At 42.4% G+C, this 6918-nt stretch overlaps 1 pseudogene; it reads left to right on the forward strand.

The window, feature by feature from the left end:
* LOC130018164 (F-box/LRR-repeat protein 4-like) overlaps positions 1-6609 on the forward strand; it is a 140069-nt pseudogene extending 133460 nt beyond the window's left edge.
* Positions 6610-6918: the final 309 nt, after the last annotated feature.

A 6918-nucleotide genomic window follows, 5' to 3' on the forward strand; every position in this document is an offset into this window, starting at 1 on the left:
GTAAAGATGCTGACCATTTATGTGCGACTAATACATGAATACCCGTACTGCCTATCAATACTACTTCACCTGTTCCATTTATACATTCAAAGTATGTTAAACACCCACCATTCAGTCCTCTAAACATAGTTGTTGAAATGTTCTGTCAGGTGAAAGGTGGCACATTAATTCCTGCCTTATTATTATAATTAGTTGCTTCTCCATAAAGACAGAAATCATGTAATCACCTTTCATAAAAGGGGTTTAATTACACAAGCAACAATAAATCCATTCATTTTACCGCGTGGAAAAAACTAAACATTAAGCTAAAAATGAGTGACCTACAATTTATTATTCAAAGTGGAAAGCTCTTGAGGGTGAGCAGAAATGGAGTCAATAGTTATATTAGGCTTCAAGCATAAAACAAATGGGTCTGACAAATTGGGGTATTGGGTGGCCATACTAATAAGAACCCTGAAGTCCTTTCAGAATATCTTCCCTCCCCAAAAATGTAGGTCTTCAACCTTCCGGAAGGGCAGTTTGAAAACATTTAAAGGATGGAATATTTTGTAGAAGTGAAAGCCCAGGAAGATGGAAAGCTGTGTGAGTCTCTCCCCATACAGATCTTTAGACGCTCCGTCCCAGAATATTCGTTGATCTAGCTCCTGTACCTGTCCTCCTTGTTTTGAAGCACTTGCTCTCAGGATGTTTCCATTCTACACAGAAGTGTCTAGCAGAGGGGGCGAAGGGATCATACAGGGGTTAAGGCATCTGGTAGCACAGTGCACAAGCAGCCCTCCTTGCATCTTTTAGACCCTTGCATTGGACCACTGCCCTGTTTTACTGAGGATTACCAGGGGGAGATCCCAGGTCCCCTAAGCACTGCGTGAAAACCTCTTCCACATCTTCCTTTCTCACAAGCTAATGCTCAGAAGTTGGCCTTAAGTGACTGACAAAAATATAGAGTTATGGATTCTAACATCTGCTCAGATGAATGCATAATCCAATGCGTAAGCCAAACCATGCTACAATAATCTCTCAGAAATATCTCTGATCCAGGCTGTTTGTCTTGCATGCAGCTAACCTGGGTTCAATCCCGGGCATCCTGTGTGGTCCCCTGAGCACCACCAGGACTAATTTCTGAATATAGAGTAATAGTAACCCCTGAGTACCACTGGAAAGGGCCCCCCAAAATAACAAAAAATATATCTCTGATCCATTCTTTTTCTGCTTTTTATAGCGCTAGTAGGCTCTTATTTCTATTTTTAAAAATCATACCTCGGGGCTGGAGAGATAGCACAACGGGTAAGGCATTTGCCTTGCAAGCTGCCAACACAGGTTCAATTCCCAGCATCCCATATGGTCCCCTGAGCACTGCCGGGAGTAATTCCTGAGTGCAGAGCCAGGAGTAACCCCTGTGCATTGTCAGGTGTGACCCAAAAAGCAAAAATAAATAAGTAAATAAAAATAAAAATCATATCTCTTCCCACCAATATTGTATTTCAATCTGATGTCGATGCAGAGGTATTCTGAACTTGGGCGGGGGGTGTTATTTATGACTTTGATGCGCTAAAACAAGCTCTAACATCAGAAAGAGAGGGACAGACATAGAAAGATTGCATTCATCTGGGGAACATAAAGTAAAAAATAAGAGACTAACACTCAAGAAGAGCTGTGATAAATACCAGGTTGTTCACTCCATGGCTTAGAGGCCAGCTGCACACTCTAGGGGTAAAGGCAGCTCAGACAGAGAAGGGAGCATCAAATAAAGGGTGCTGGGAAGATCCGCCCAGGATGGGAGATGCATGCTGAAAGTAGACTATAGACCGAACATGATTGCCACCCAATGTCTCTTCTGCAGACCACAGCACCCAAAAGGAGAGAGAGAACAAAAGGGAGTGCCCTGCCACAGAGGCAGGGTGGGATGGGGGATGGGGGAGTGGGAGGGATACTGGGATTGGTGGGGGTGGAGAATGGGCACTGGTGGTGGGACGGGTATTCGATCATTGTATAACTGAAACCCAAGCACAACAACTTGAAAGTCTACAACTGTACGTCATGGTGTTTCACTAATAAAACAAAAACAAAAACAAAATAAAAAAATAAAAGGAGCTCTCACAGCATGTTATCTGACACTTCAGAAAGTGGATGATATTGGAAAACTTGTTCTCCACCCTTCACTCATTGCTTTCATTGGGAAGAGAGTCATAAAGAAGGAGGGAGACTGGGTCACAGATGGCCAAGGTTATATTCGGTCTCTTCAAGGGTACAATTATCTGCCAAGATGTGACAGTGTTCATAGGAAGGAAAGAAGACACCTGTGGTTGTCTGGCATGGTCAAGAAGAAATGGAATAAGTTTTTCAAGTTCAAGGGGAGTATTGCTGAGTCCATTTTGTCCGCACTTAAAGTCCAATTTCCCCAGCAGCTTAGTCTCTAATAAAGCTAACTTTATCTGCACTCCCCATTTGTCTTCCTTGATGTGTTTCAGTACTGGCACAATAATTTGGAGGGAAATATGAGTGTCATGTGTTGGTTCTTCCAAACCTCAGAGGCAGCTCTGAGTGATGAGAGATCATAATAGAACTCAAGAGTGGGGTCTTGTGTCTAAGCTGTTTCCCTTGAACCTTGGATACTGGTAGCTCTGTAGCACTGTCCTCCCATTGTTCATTGATTTACTCGAGCGGGCATCAGTAACGTTTCCATTGTGAGACTTGTTGTTACTGTTTTTGGCATACTGAATACACCACGGAGAACTTGCCAGGCTCTGTCGTGCAGGCAGGATACTCTCGGTAGCTTGCTGGGCTTTCCGAGAGGGATGGAGCAATCGAACCTGGGTCTACCATGTGCAAGGCAAACACCCTACCAGCTGTGCTATTGCTCCAATCCATGGAGACTGGTAGCTGGAGACTGGTAGCATGCTCTTAATGTATAGTTCCCCAGGACCAACGCTGAGTGTGTGAGAGGAGAGTTTCCTCTATTTACTTCCACAGAGTGGAAGTCTGTACTCCAGGATTTATCAGCACCACACCTAACAGAGGATTCAGCACCACACCCAACAGAACTGAAGACTCTTGGAATTATCATGTAGATGAGGAAAGCCACTTGAGGAAAATGCACATATTCAAACAGTTTGGCATACAATTTTACCAATTTCCTGAAGCCCTAGAAATAAATGGCTACAGATCCTAACATCTGCTCTGATGGATGCATAATCCAATTGTCTCATTTCTAATTGTCTGGTGGAAAACAGAATCTGAGAATTTTAGGTTTAAAAAGACTTTTGAGCTCATCAGAGCCAGCTTCCTGGTGTGTGTGTGTGTGTGTGTGTGTGTGTGTGTGTGTGTGTGTGTGTGTTTAATCCAGGAAACAGACCTAGAATAACATTTTTCAAGATTATGACATGAAAAGTCCTTTCAGCCTCTTAGAAGTGTTACTATTTCAAGCTCATGAGGACTATTTTCCAAATGCAAGAACGCTGAACGTTTTCCATCCCAGAGTTGTGTTTCTGCTGTGCCAAACTACGCTCCCTATGGAAAAGCAAAGGATCCAAAACAAATTTCTTCTTTTTCAAAAGCAATTAAACTGTGCTTATGAGTATAGCAGGTATAGGTTCATTGCTGTTTTGAAACAAAAATCAAGTGAATGTGAATAACTTAAAAATATGTGGTGAACATAGTTACAGGTACTACAGGTGCACAATGAATTATTTTTTAGCAATAGGAGAAACATTTTAAAAATTATGGTCAGAGTTATAGTCAAGGGATTAAGGCACTTTCCTTGCTCATGACCAACCACAGTTCATCTTCATCACTACAGATGGTTACCCAAGATCCCTGATATGATCCCTAAGGACAAAGCAAGGAGTAAGCCCTGAGTACTGCTAGATGTGGCCCAAATCATCCCCCCAGATAAATAAGTAACCCAGTATTATGTGTACTTTTTATAACCACATTTTTATGTAAACACATATTTCACATAAATCCCATATTTTGTGTATATGCATCAGACAGGTTAATAGGAAAAAGCAGATATGTTTGATAAATCCACAAAGATGTAGATCCCAATGACAGTGAGGCGCAGTGGGAGTTTTACACACTGAGATAAGATAAATATATGATAGGCTCCTGAGGGTTCAGGGGGACATAACGGGTTCTCTGTGATGAGGAGCAGGTGATCGTACAGAAAAGACAGGTGCTCTGTAAATGTGATGTTTGCTCAACCATAAAGGACGGTTCCTCTGATAGAAACGTTATTTCTCATATTTTTCTTTAAAAAGCACAAAACTCATTCTAGGCAATACTGGTAATTTTCATTCCATTAGGCAGGTAGTTAAGAAAATAATCACTTGTCAAAGTGACACACCATAAAACGCTCTGCTCCAAATATTTCCAGGAGGCCAATCCTTCCACTGTGGGGAGACAGGAAATCAGCAGAGCTGTACATTTGAGTCCACGGAGCTGCTTTCCTAGACTTGGTTTACTGGATGCTAATAGCATCACTCCTTGCCCAAGATATGTCTCAAAGAACATGCCCTCTTGCAAAATCCTCCTCCTCCCAAATTGAGAATTCCTCCATTAATAATGGGAAGGGCCCTGGGGTACTACAGAAGGTAGGCTGTTTGCCTTGTACTTGGCCGACCCAGGTTTCATCCCAGACTTCCCATATGGTTCCCCAAGCACTGACAGGAGTAATTCCTGAGTGCAGAGCCACGAGTAACCACTGTGCATCGCTTGGTGTTACCCAAAAATCAAAATTAATAAATAAATAAATTAATTAAAATAATGGGAAGACCCCTCCACACGCAGCCCCCACACACACACACACACCAGAGGACCCTTGAGATGCTGCCCAGTCGCTAACGTCCCAGCCCTTGACATGTGCATCTCCAGACTCAGCAGGGTAAAGATATATCACATGTCAGCATTAGCTACTGAATTTGACATGTAAACTTCAGGCGACATGGATGAGTGCTGACTTTGCACTTCCCGTGTGTATTCTGTGATCATTCTATCTTAGAACAGTCTTCAAAGAGTTCATGCATCTTGCTGAGCACACCCGACCTTTTGAAGCTTTAGAATTCACAGCTAGGCGTCACCAGTGTTTCCCATCGTAACAGTTTTGAGCATGTTTTATTACCTATGCCTTGGGTGCCAAGCCAGGGTAGCTACAAGAGAAGAAATGACGAACCATCAAGCTATAGAATCGAACAGCCAGACTCCCCTTTCAATGCAGAGGTGGTCCAGTAGGCCAACGTAGTAGTGAATTTCAGTTCCCATTATGGGAGTGAGATAAATATGTCCTATATCCTGATGAATGTGGCAGGCGTGCCAAATGTTTTCTCAAGTTCTGGCGACTTTGCTCAGACAGCTGGGTTTTAAATCTATGGAACCTGGAGAGATCAGTGTTCTAGTGCTTACCATTCAAGAGGACACTGCCTAATTTCCAGAGCCAAAACTATGTGGAACTTATTTTTGAGCAGCAGGTATATCCTATAGATGTTCAGGGTATGGAAACCTACCATTCTGGAGCAGTTATTAGAATTCTGCTTGTTCTGAAAATGCTTGTTTCCCAAGTCTACCAGTTGAATGTAAGATGGGAGATTCTTTGGGTTTTATTTTTATTTATTTATTTATTTTTGCTTTTTTTTTTTTTGGTCACACCCAGTGATGCACAGGGGTTACTCTTGGCTCATGCAGTCAGGAATTACTCCTGGCAGTGTTCGGAGGACCATATGGGATGCTGGAAATTGAACCCGGGTCGGCCACGTGCAAGGCAAATGCCCTACCCGCTGTGCTATCACTCCAACCCTGATGGGAGACTCTTTGGTAAGAAGGACCTATGAAGGCGGATGTTTCCCAGGCTTGTCAGTTTAAACTTTGTATTAAGCAGATACATTTCCCCACAAATCTTATGCTAATGTGGGTAAATTGTTCTCTTCGTATTATTACATTAAATTGGCTGCAGTTGTATTACGTGGTGTGCAAGACAAGCCAGTGCTTTCTCTCAAGATTTCGCTTATCGACAGAATGATCTAGAAGATGACTAAGAAGGAAAGAATGGATGAATGAATATGGACTGGATAATATGAACAAAAACTTTAGCTGGACTGCCCTCAGGGAATGGCCAAACAATAAATATTATGACAAACTACTTTATGAGATCATTCAGCTAATTCTGAACCATCTTACATTCTCAGACCTGTGCAGATTAGCACAGACTTACAAACAACTGAACTAGCATTGCTGTGATCCTCTATAAGACATCCACTTCAATCTGCAGCCATGTTGGGAAAAACTAAATGACACCTGTCTAGGATTTCTACAAACTCACTGCACTCTTGTCCAGTGGCTCAATTTATCTTGGACTGGCAACAGAGGCTTCATCTCTGTTGCAGGATTTAGCAGATTTCTGAAAGCTGTGGGTCTGAATTAGTATGGCTTGAACTATCATATAGCCACTTCCTTAATGAAACTTGCTTGGAGATTATTTCTGAGATGTGTCCAAATCTGCAGGACTAAACTCTTTCATCCTATGATAAACTACCACCTTAAGCTTTCAACCACATTGCTAAATTATATGGCCTTAAACGACTTGTTCTCTATTGAACAAAAATAGAGGCTGATTCCTAGACACTTGATGTGTTTGGACAGGATTATAAATAGGTTTTTGAAAAAAACCCATAAAATTTTGAGTCACGCTCAAGAGCCACCTCCAGTGCCATGTAAGCTCCTTCACTGGCCATAATCCAGAAACTCATGAATAAATCTTAAGAGAGAGCAACAAGTTACAGAGATTGTTCCAGACCCTTCACAAGGCTGAGTCATCCAAGGTAACCTAGAGGCGGGTAGATGAGCCCAATACCCACCCAAAACAGAGCCTAGGCAGCCAAAAGCCTCCACATTCAACAATCATTGCCATGCTCCCGGCTGGACTCTATT

Source organism: Sorex fumeus, unplaced genomic scaffold (genome assembly GCF_029834395.1).
Source record: "Sorex fumeus unplaced genomic scaffold, SorFum_2.1 ptg000240l, whole genome shotgun sequence".
Classification (NCBI taxonomy): Eukaryota; Metazoa; Chordata; class Mammalia; order Eulipotyphla; family Soricidae; genus Sorex; species Sorex fumeus.